The sequence below is a fragment of the Euprymna scolopes genome, chromosome 45 (genome assembly GCF_053919585.1).
Source record: "Euprymna scolopes isolate OS-2025 chromosome 45, ASM5391958v1, whole genome shotgun sequence".
Lineage (NCBI taxonomy): Eukaryota > Metazoa > Mollusca > Cephalopoda > Sepiida > Sepiolidae > Euprymna > Euprymna scolopes.
Window position 1 is genome coordinate 42,141,334 of NC_136526.1, and position 12,294 is coordinate 42,153,627.

Sequence of the window (12,294 nt, forward strand, 5' to 3'; positions counted from 1 at the left end):
AGAGAACACCGGTTTGGCTTCGTAGTTCTTTCATGTGAAGTTATTTAAAATCACTAAACTAAGCTGCAGTGCTCTGTGGCGTAGTGGTTAGCGTAGTGGACAATTCACATTATATTTTCACGTTCGCGCCGACCTACCGTAGTCGTTTTTTTTTTTTTTTTTTTCCTAAACAACTGGAATGGACTTTTCTTGGTGGCCGAACTGTTAACGTTGCAGATGTTTTTTTTTTTTTTTTTTTTCACACTTTATTTTCCTACTTTTACTCATGACTCCGGGTTTGATCCTTCCTACTTACCTACCATAACATTTTTTAAAACTCCCCCCCCCCCGTCCCGGAAACAAACACTCGGGCAACGCCGGGTACCCCCGCTAGTAATATAATATACTTTAGTTTTATCACCTTGGATCATTTTGGTAAATTTAATTGTAATTTTTATTTTATTTTATATATCTATCTATCTATTTATCTATCTATTTATCTATCTCTCTCTCTCTCTCTCTCTCTCTCTATATATATATATATATATATATATATATATATATATATATAACGAAGATAGATAGAAGAAGAGAGTAAATTCAATTCTATAAGCGGAGATTTATCGGGCTAATATAAAGCTCAACAAATTTCAATGGAGCTTATATAGGAGACAATAGGAGTGGAAAATGAATTCACAATGACTATATATTGGAAAATATAGAATGAGTCATTTATTTAATAAGAGTATACATACATTTAGTTGAGGGATAAAGGGGACTCTTTATACCAAGGTATTTTGAAGCCTAATGCTTCTCCTCAGAAGAGTAGAGAAGGTGCTAGGTAACATAATGGGGATGTGACGTCTAGCGAGGGAATGATTAGGAACAAAATAAATAAATAAAATTATTGATGTTGTGAGGGGGAAATATATTGAATTCTAAGGTAAAGGAGTGGTGTAGTGTAAAAAGGAGTATAGGGTTTCTATCATAATTTTAAATACTTTAAAGAGTTTATGTATTTAAGATTCAGAGGGAGATATAGGGGTGGTTGGGTTGTGGTTCTATTTTATTTGTATGTAAGATGTATAGTGGCTATGTAGAGGATTTATATATATATATATATATATATATATATATCAAATAAAAATTACAATTAAATTTACCAAAATGATCCAAGATGTTAAAACTAAAGTATATTATAAATATTAAAGAATTAATATTTATAAAGTAATCTCAACCAGATGTAAAAGTTCGATAAAACCAAATAGGAGATAAAGCTTATAATAGGAGCAAACAGTTAATAAAACATGTTAAAAAACACTTAGAAAAAGAGTTAAAAGCATATTTAATCTGAAAAGGAAACACTTGATACTTTCCTTCTCATCAGAGGGTAGAAATTAGCAAAATGCGGGATCGGATTTTGCATACAAAAGTGTTTGATGAATTTAAGTATTTGATCCGATCCTGCATTTTGCTAATTCCTACCCTCTGATGAGAAGGAAAGTATTTCTTCGAAACTCCGCGGATTAAGGACTATCCACTTTTCAGATTAAATATGTTTTTAACTCTTTTTCAAAGTGTTTTTTAATATGCTTTATTAACTGTTTTCTCCTATATATATATATATATATATATACTAGCAAGCAGTGTGGCTGTGAAATATGCGTAAATATATTTTAATTCATGTAGATTTCATATTTATTATTATAAAGCCAATTCTCTATTTATTATAATATTGTACCCAATACATAGTAATGGTTTCAAAAGTTTGTTTGTTTTTAAGTGACTGGGTGCCATCAGCTAGAATCGAAACCAAAACATAGAAGTTCCTATTTACTTGCCTCCCCACGAGGGCAGAGTTTGATACAAGGTCGATTTTTAATATGGGGAAAAATCCAACTCCTTAAAATGGGGCACTCTGAATAGGAACAAAAAATAAAAATTGCCTCGAGCATGAAAGATTTCTCCTCCACTGACCGAGGACAGAAAAGGCGAAATGTAGCATCAGAACAGATACTACACTGTAAGCATAGACAAAACAGAAGTTGCCAGCCTTATCTCTTACCATCTGTATTATGCCCAAGTGCATAAAAAATCTTGCGAAACAACGTTGTAATAATGTTTAGTTGACTTGCTAAGGTTAATGATTTTTTTATTTTGATCCCTTAGCAGCAATTTTTACCAGGTAAAAACCAAATCCAAATTTTTTTCCACAGGTCTAAATCCCAAGTTTAAAGTCTGTAGACCTAAAATTGGCAAAGGAGTTTGGTAGAGACCTTCTGTACAGACACAGACAAGGTCACTTTCTGTTAAGTTACATTATTGTTTCAGCTACTCGGCCGTTTGCTCTACAACAGTATTGAGCACTTTATTCAGTTTTTATTAATTACAATTTCCGCTATATATATATATATATATATATATATATACTAGCAGGCCGCCCAGCATTGCTCAGTTATAAAATATGCATAAATATATTTATTATAGAGCCTTTATTGGTTGGTTGGTTGTTTTTGTTTTACAGCATATCAACCCTTTTCGGGTTATTTAATACCGAATCTAAAGATTTTGAAGAAAAATTTTTAATAGAATATATTTGTTGTTTTCAAATCATTTTCTATTTAACCCATAGTTGGGACCCTAACAGGTACTACCGCTCCGGGTCGGAGTGGACCTGGGAGCAATGGTAATTAAAGGGTGGCTCCACACTCCCCAAAGCCCGCAAGCTGGGGCCTCACCACTGGATATAGTTTAAGGTCATATCCAGGACCAGAGCCTTTATTATTGATTATTATTATCCAATATATAGTAATGATTTTAAAAGTTATAAAAAAATATGTATTGGGTACCATCTGCTAGAATCGAAACCAGAATGTCCAGTTTTAGTCATTATTTATCTCCAATGTTGTTACCATCTGAGCTACTGCCAGTCAGATGGATACGAAAGGTTAAAAAATGAAGCGATTTTGAGCTATGAGTGTTTAATTTTGCACATGCACAAAAGTAACAGCAGGAGTAATGCTTACCCTGCTAAAGTCAACTATTTCGTTTTCAATTTTGACTCCTTAGCAGCAATTTTGGTCAACTAAAACCAAATCAAAAGTGTGCTACAGGTCCAAATACCCCATATATCGAATTTGAACTCTGTGCCAAATGTTCAGAGAAGAGTTTGGTAGACTTTTCACACGCACACACACACACACACACACCGGCAAGGCCACTTTCATATATTTATATTTGTTACCAAATAAGATCTATGACTTACTTGTAGTTTCATTAAATACTTTTGCAAGCAAAATCTGATCCCGCATTTTGCTAAATCCTACCCTCTGATGAGAAGGAAAGTATTTCTTTGAAACTCTGCTGATTAAGGATTATCCACTTATTTTGTGCTCCCTTTTTTTTTAAATTAAATATGTTTTTAACTCTTTTTCAAAATGTTTTTAATATGTTTTATTAACTACTTGTTCTTATGTATATACACACACAGAAAAGAAAGATAGATATAAAATATTTCTGTGCGCTAGAATGTTTTCATCTTGAATTCTATGCAATTATGCAGAATGTAAAAACTATACATAAATGCAGCATAATAGTGGAATGAAACGAATCATCTAATAAGAAACCATAAAAAATGAATAAGTAATTAATTAACGCTTGTTGTTTAAAGGCATATGCAAATTAGTTAACTTTCATGTAGCCGCTTGCATATCTATGACTATTAAGAAGTTAGTTTTAATGATTTTTAAATAGAAAAAGTAGGCTTTTAATATCAATGTCAGAGCGAGAAGAAAACTCAACTTTATAGGTATGTATGTATGTTTATATATATATATATATATATATATATATAATATAAAGCTGTGTGTGTCTGGTTACGAATAGGCTTCTATATGGTTGACTATTTTAAAAAAAACTGATTACATATAATGATAGAAGATGTATCGAGACACAGGAATGGGTATGTTTGATCTGGCAGAACGGTGGTTCATTAAAATTGTGGGGTCTGTGTTCACGCCTGGTCCACAAAGTATGGAAATAAAAAATAAAAAAAAAAACGTTTACAAGTATTCTTGATATAGATGTACATAATAATACTTTGATAAGTATGTTTTCACTTAAATAGGGATGGTATAATAAAATTGTGGGGTCTGCATTCGCGCCTGACCTCCATAGAATGGAAATAGGCACAAACATTAATAAAGACTTTTCATATCTATCTGCGTAAGTATACTTTGATAATTATGTTTCAGTTTAAAGAAATATGGTATAATAAAATTATGGGGTGTTCGTTCGCGCCTGACCTCCATAGAATGTAAATATGTCACAAAGTTTAACAAGGTTTTTTAATATAGATCCACAGAATATTGTGATAAGTGTTTCAGTGTGAACAGGTATGGTATAATAAATTATGGGGTTTATCTATTTTATTTTTACTTTCATCATATTTTGCTTTGGTTTTGATATCCCCAAATTCAACCCAAATTTACAACCCTTTCTTTTCATAACCTATCATACTTTCATAAATCAGAGTCCATTTTCTGTAGGCTGTTTTTGAACCCAGTCAACGACGGGTACTTTGCTAGTAATATATATATATATATATATATATATATATATATATATATATTACTAGCAAAGTACATGTCGTTGGCAAGTAAGCTACACAGAATATTCCGTGTTTCATTCCTGTGAGAATTCATCAAGCTTATTTGAAAAGTTGTGGTTGTCGCTCGTTTCTATATACACACATGCTATTGAGTTTTTTGTTAGCCAATCGACTTTCTAGTTGTCACTGCGCCCATCCTAATCAGCTAATGGGCAGGCACTTACAGGACAAAGGTGTAGTTGTCCTCTGCTTCACACCTTCTCTTTGTGTGTTTATGGAAAGGGTAGATATCCTTTCATTGTAATAAGCTGGCCTACTTTCAGCCTAGGTGTAGTAGGATATGTTATTTTGTATCTTTTTTTTTCTATATTTCAGATATTGTTAGTTTATATATATATATATATATATATATATATATATATATAATGTTTATTTTATTTTATTCTTTATTTTATTTATTTATTTTCTATTTTTGTCAATTTCAAAATTTATATTGTATTGCTATTCTAGAGTAAAGTTTATCCTGTGCACACAGTTGTTTGCTATTTCTCTCCTACAATTTAATAGATGTCGGGTTCTTTAAAGAATAGAATAGAAAATTTTTCATTTAGGCATAATTTACATGGATCGTCTAGGTCTCTACATGAACTTGCTTGTCTTACTATTTTCCACTTTCTTTGAGTTCTCAGTATTGGTTTGTTAGTGCTGTTTTTCATTCTGAACCCCTTTCTTGCCCAGTCCGCCCCCGAGAGAAAGTTAGATATTTTAGGGCAACTTTGATCAAGAATATATCAACTTCATAGTTTTTTGTTTTATAGTTTTTGTTTTAAATTTTAGGTAAATATACATATATGCACATAGACAACTACCCTTTATACAATATGTCTCTTATGTGTCTAGACAGTTTGTTGCAGAACCTACAACATTATTGGCATGAATAAATTAAAATTAAAACATATTTCCTTTCTATAAATGTCAAGCATAAACGCAGACCACACAATATTATTGGCATGAATAAATTAAAAGTATGTTTTATTATGAATGCAATATTTTCCATTTGTAAAAGAAGTTGTAGATATTTGTTTACTAAAAATTCAAAATATGGACAGACGGACAGGCAGAGAAAGTGCTGCTTATAAGTAGCTTCAGTCCCTGTCCGATCGCCACAATGTTGTAGCCTGTTTTGCAAGCATTTTAATGGAATGTGCTCAGATGAACTCATCACACTTATACCCCCTCGATGTACATACCCCCAACAAACTTGTTAAGCAACAAAATCCCACTGTAGAGGACCCTAGATGCTGAAAAGCCTTCTTCTCTAATAGCTTCTTTCCTTAGACTGCTAGACTTTGAAATTCTCTGCCTGTTACCTGCTTCCTTGACTGTATTAACATGCAGAAGTTTAAATGTAATGTAAACTGACATCTCGCTCATCTTCTCTAAACAATTCGAGCTTTTGATCCGAGAGACATAGAGAGTCCAAATTAATCGAACGTTCAATCTGATAGACATAGAGTTCAAATCAATCGACTGTTCGATCCAATTGACATAGAGAGTCCGAATCAAGAGAGCATTCGATCCGATAGATATCCAAACGGTTTAACATTAAATCATTTCTGTCTCCCCGAAAAGGAATATGAGAACTGGATTATTTAGGTAGAAGGCCAAAAAAATGAAGTATGTGAACGGTCTTACATTAACCGGATACTGAAAAAAATATAAACGATATAAAGTAACGAAATGACAAATGTCAAAGAAAAAAATTTTTCTAGAAAAGAAAAAAAAAAAAAAAAACAGAAGAGAGACGTATGTACACAATTGTAGAAACATCGGAACATTTTGCATTTCCTAACAATTCTTCCATTGCTTCTTTTTGTTTGTTTCTTTTTCTTTTTAGTTATATTGTTTCTTTTTTTATTTTATTGTTTTATTTTTTGTTTTGTTTTGTTTTGTTTTTTTGTTTGAGGAAAAAAAAAATTGTACATATTTAATAAATAAAAATAAAAGAAAAATGATGTGTCTTATTCTCAGACAAATTTTGGTGTTGGATTAGTTTTTATTTATTTAATTATTTCTTTTGAGGTCTGTGTTGGTCAGTCGGTATATTCCCTCTGTTGTGCTCAGTTGATAGCAGTTGTCTCCAGATAGAGACCGTCGATGCTAGGTAGAGGTATTTGGTGGCCAGAGGACGAGAGGAGAAGTGTTGCTTGGCTGGAGGTTAGGTCCTTACTGATGACTAACTGTAGTTCCAAAAAGTAGTTCTTTAGGGGATCAATGTGCCCTGTTAGCTGATTGGCCAGTGTGTGACTGAACAGCTCCGGGGGGGGGGGCATAGATTTACAAGAGAAAGGTCTTTGTAACCACTACAATCCTCTCCTGCTAGTTACTGATTCCCCTTGTAAAATATCGAAAGGGTAAATCGTCTAGCATTGGTCTCCAAAGGCTGTATCAGTGGCGAGCAAAGGTCATTTAAGCAGAAACAATAACATTTCAACAACATTTTGGATAACAAAACAATAATTATTTGTAAATAAAAAAAAATTATACACTCTGATTCTTCACAAGTCATAACTTAGAAGAAATTATCAGTGTAGATGGCGCTCCGGCATTTTGAGACCTCTACAATAAATGTACGGGACTGCTTTGGGCCCCAGGCTAGCGGGAGTACATACAAGCCAACATGGCTATCTCCAATACACGTATCCACTGAACATTTTTCTCTTTCTTTCTCATTAAACTGGCCTGTCTAATTTACGTCTCCACATTAGAAATTCTTCCCAAGATGACCAAGTTCTCTCTGACTCTCTCTCCTCTGATCTTGAGCACGTGGTACAATTGGGGAAAAAGTGGTTGGTTACTTTTAATGCATCTAAAACCAAACTTCTATCTTTACATCATCAACACTGTTGCCCAGCTGCCATCAATCGAAATGAATTTCTCTCATCTTGGGGAAGCTTCATGTTTTGACAAGCTTCTGGGCTTGACCTTTACTCCCAATCTGAAATGGAACACGTATATCAAATCCATTGCCAAAGTTGCTGGAAAAATGGTGGGATCCTCCTACCGCTCCAGTAGATATCTCACTCCTGATGCCATTCTTTACCTATATAAAAGCCAGGTTTGGCTAACAATGGAGTACTGATGCCACATCTGGGCAGGTGCTGCTAGAAGCAGCTTATCCTGTCTTGCAGAGTTCAAAATAGACTTTGTAGCTTAGTGGGGGATGCCCTTGTCTCATCCCTGCAACCGAACAGACGTAGCGAGCATGCCCCTGCTTTATCGTTGTTTTCATGGCAGGTGCTCATCTGAACTTCAATCTATGGTCCCCCCTCGCCAGACTTTCATGAAAAACACTCGTCTAGCCAGAACCACTATCAACAATTTCCCACACTCTTTATCTGTGCCTACACCTAAACGTAAATTCCATGAACAAAGCTTCTTTCTTAGAACTGCACGCCTGTGGAACTCTATTCCGATTGCCTGCTTTCCAGCTGACTACAATCTGATTGTCTTCAAGTCCAACGTAAACAAGTTCTTATTAAGTAATCCAAGTTACAAAATTCGCACTAATGTTTACTACGCTAAAATCATAATGACTACCATATACCCATTAACCCACCTCCTCGAGTGGCCTATGGGCCTTGGTAAGTGGTGACCTCCATGTAAAAATTTAAAAAAAAAACAGTTCTTCTTCAACAAGCCTGTCTAATATTTAATCTGTGTTTCAACACAAAGCACTTTCAACTAATAACCCGTTTATCTCCTATATTCTTACCCGACGAAGATGACCATAAAGTTACTATTAAATGTTAGAATGAGACTTCTTCCGTTGTCTTCATTTTTTAACCAAAAATAACAATAATAACTAGTTAAAAATAATAGAAAAACTTATGGATATACTTATACTGTGTTAGTGCATGCTAAACGCGATCATTTCACGCCTGACACAATCCTCTACTTGTGTCATGTTGTTAGTCTACCGGAAAACACAGGAAAGTAAAATAGTCGATTATTATGATTGGAATTGTTTAGATAGAAAAAAAAAAAATGTTATGAATGCGAAAAGTTATATAAAGTTGAAATATTTACATTTAATATTTCCCAGTAATGTTAAGTTGATGTTAACTTGATAGATGGAATTTAAGCTAACAATAATAATAGACAAAGATACGTGACAAAAACCAGGCAAGAATCTTTAGGCTGCGTGTAGTGATGAAATCATGGAAAAGATGGATTTGAGATCAGTTCGATATGCAACGTGTTAGCAGACAGACGGGTTTTTGGACTTTTGACGCCCATCGAAGTTAAAAACTGGGCGACTTAGCAAGATGTAGTCCTGTACAGTGTGCCAACCCTGAAAAGGAACCCAGCAGAAATAAATGAAATATCCTCATATAATTCCAGCCTTGGTGTTTTTACTTCTCAGAGAAAAATTATTATAGTTGAGTATTATGATTGTAATTGTTTAGATAAAAAAAATGTTACCGATGCGAAAAGTTTATGTTAAGTTGAAATATTTGCATTTAGTAGCTTTCAAGAATGTTAAGTTGACATTAACTTGATAGATGGAATGTAAGTTAATGATAATAATAAAGAAATATATGTGACAAAAACCAGGCAAGGATCTTTAGGCTATGTATAGTGATGAAGATAGATTTCGAGATGCAACAGTTTAGTTACGAGGGGGGATCAATTCGATACGCAATGTGTTAGCGGACGGACAGGATTTTGGACTTTGATGCACATGAATGTAAAAACAGGGTGACTTAGCAAGATGTAGTTGTATACAAAGCATGCCGACTCTGAAAAAGAACCCAACATGAATTAATGAAATATCTATGTATTATTCCGGCCTTGGTGTTTTTACTTTTTTGGAGATTTCAAGATACATGAAAGGAAAATGGAGGTACGTATCTTTGCTGGTGTTCCCACTGACAACGATGGTCATCTCTTGTTTAAACCCTATCGATAAACTATTAATATATGTATACACACAGCAACACACAATAGAGAACATTAGACAATCATAGCTGACAAGACGGTTAAGACGATCATAAATGCTATATGTACTGTTATAAATATACATCAGAATCATGAGTTCACAGAGACTTTGTATTTAGTTCTCTCCCACTGCAAGAACTGTGACACCAACTGCAAGAACTGTGACTGTGACGGAAAGTGAGATTGAGAAGTCAGCGCTTCCAAGGAGGGGCACTCTGACTTGCAAAAAATGCCTGGGGTAGCCTCGTCGGCATTCCCCAGTATGCTATAAATATACACTAGATGAATCACATATCGCAAAGTGTTGACCACTCATAAGTTAACAGAAACTCATTATATATACACTGACCATATTGTTATACACACACACCAGCTATATAATATAATACCTTTACAAGAGTCAAATACATCCAAAGGTGGAGTATTGTTACCAATCTTGTGGTGAAGCTTCTAAAGAGTACCCTTTCCTGTCTTGACAGGGTACAAAACCATCTTCGAAATCTAATGGGCGATGACATTTTCGCCTCCTTACTTCCTCTTTCTCACAGAAAAAATGTTGCAAGTCTATCTCAATACCTTTATGGTAAGTGTTCGACTGAGCTCCATTCTATGGTCCCTCCCCATAAAATGTTCACAACAAATACTCGCCTAGCTGAAATAACCGCTGACACCCTTTTTTCATCCCCTACCCCTAGCGCTCAAACCTAAATGAAAATTCCATGAGCAGAGTTTCTTTCCTAGAACTGTCTGTCTGTCTGTGGAATACGATACCGTTTGTATGCTTCCCAACTAACTATAACATAGTCGTCTACAAAACGGCCGATTTTAGGGTGAAGGAATTAATGTTTTTGGCCAATTTTTCGATATTTGTCATCGAAGATGTTGAGCTTCAAAATGATACAAATCTTGTTAGGATCCGTTGTCTCTGTTGAAAGTTTTTGCGAGACATACAAACATACGTACATACATTTAAACAAACAGGTGAAATTTATATTATATACTAGCCTGGGTGCCTGGCATTGCCCGGGTGTTTGGCGATGTCTGTTGAGCCAAAAAAAAAGTAGTTGTAGGCAAACAGGCTCGAACCCATACCGCAAAGGAGACAAACAATGTAAAAAAAAAAAAACTTACAACTTTACTATTGCGCTCATCACCAAACCGGAAGTGATGTAGGTTTAAATTAAGGTTAGACAATCGAAAAGAGTGGATGACTTTCGAAGATATCGTCAAAAAAGGGACCCCCGTCCTGTAGAAAAGTGCTCAGTGAAGGTACTGGAATTAATGTTTTGGGCCAATTTTTCGATAGTTGTCATTCAAAGAGTTGAGCTTCAAACTGATATCAATCTTGTGAAAATCTGTTACCTCAGTCGAAAGTTTTAGGCAGATATACAAACATACATACATTTAAATGGACAGGTGAGACTTATAGAAGATAAAGATGAGATTTGAATGGACGTTGACAAAATCGAGATCCTTCAGGCCATGCCAGAACCTAAGATGGTGAGGCAGGTCCAAGGGTTTATTCATGCAATTGGATATTACCACTTTTTTGTGCGTGCCTTTAGCCGAAGACCATTAGTGGTATCAGACAAGAAATATGCCCAGTTCAAGTGGACAGAAAATTAAAGAGCAATTGACTGCAGTGTCCTTGCTGATGCATCCCAATTTAAGTAAACCAATAGTGTTGTATACCGATGCCAGAGATAAATGCATTGGAGCTGTGAGAACCCAGCTATGTCCAGAGAAGTATAAACCTGGGCTCAACATACAAGAAGAGGTACTGGTGTATTTTCTATCATAATCAGCTGTTGAAAACCCAGCAGAGGTGTCCAGTGATAGAGAAGGAGGCATTTGTGATTATGTACACAAAAGCTGGACTATTAGGTGAGTGGTACTACTTTTATGAAGACTGACCATAAACCATTCAACCATCTGCTAGAAGCAGATTGTACAAATAAGATACAGCAATGAGCTTTGAAGCTTAGTATATATCGATGTAAGGTTAAGTACTTTCCAGGTAAAGATAACACCTATGTAGATCTAAAGTCCAGAATCCTCAAATAATAAGGAACCAAGTCAGTTATGTTAGAACCAGGTTTCAATGGAAAAGCATACCATATTAAGGTTGTAAATTCCCATTGAAGGGATCAGCATCCAAGTTGCGACAGCATAGATGAGGACGAGCCAAATAGTTAGGGATCTCTATTGGGAGAGCATTATTGAAAGGAGTCAAACTGATAGTGAAATAGCAGCTCTTAGAGCCAGTGTAGAGGCAGGAACCGTCTGTAGATTCGTAATACAAGAGGCAGCATCATGTTATCTCTAAGGTCGAGAGGTATCACAGAATCCTGGCCGATTTGTTGGCCAAACTCAATGAAGGTGATAAGGAAAATTGGAAAGTTATCTGTCATAGGCATTGGTTCACTATTAATTAAACTGCAAACTTTTCCCCTGTTGCTTAGTAGGAATGTGGTCGTACCAGTGGGGAACTTTTTGAAACCACATCGGAAATGCATGGTGGAAGACCATCACAAAATGGTCTTGGAGAAACAACATAAGAAGAGTTAAGAGAGCTCAAAAGAAAAACAAAAAAACTATTGAATAAATGAGAATAGAAATTAGATTTGTTGCATAGTGGTACATATTAGGGACACATTCAGGGGGGAATCAAAACAGATGACGATGATAATGAGGGAGACATTTAT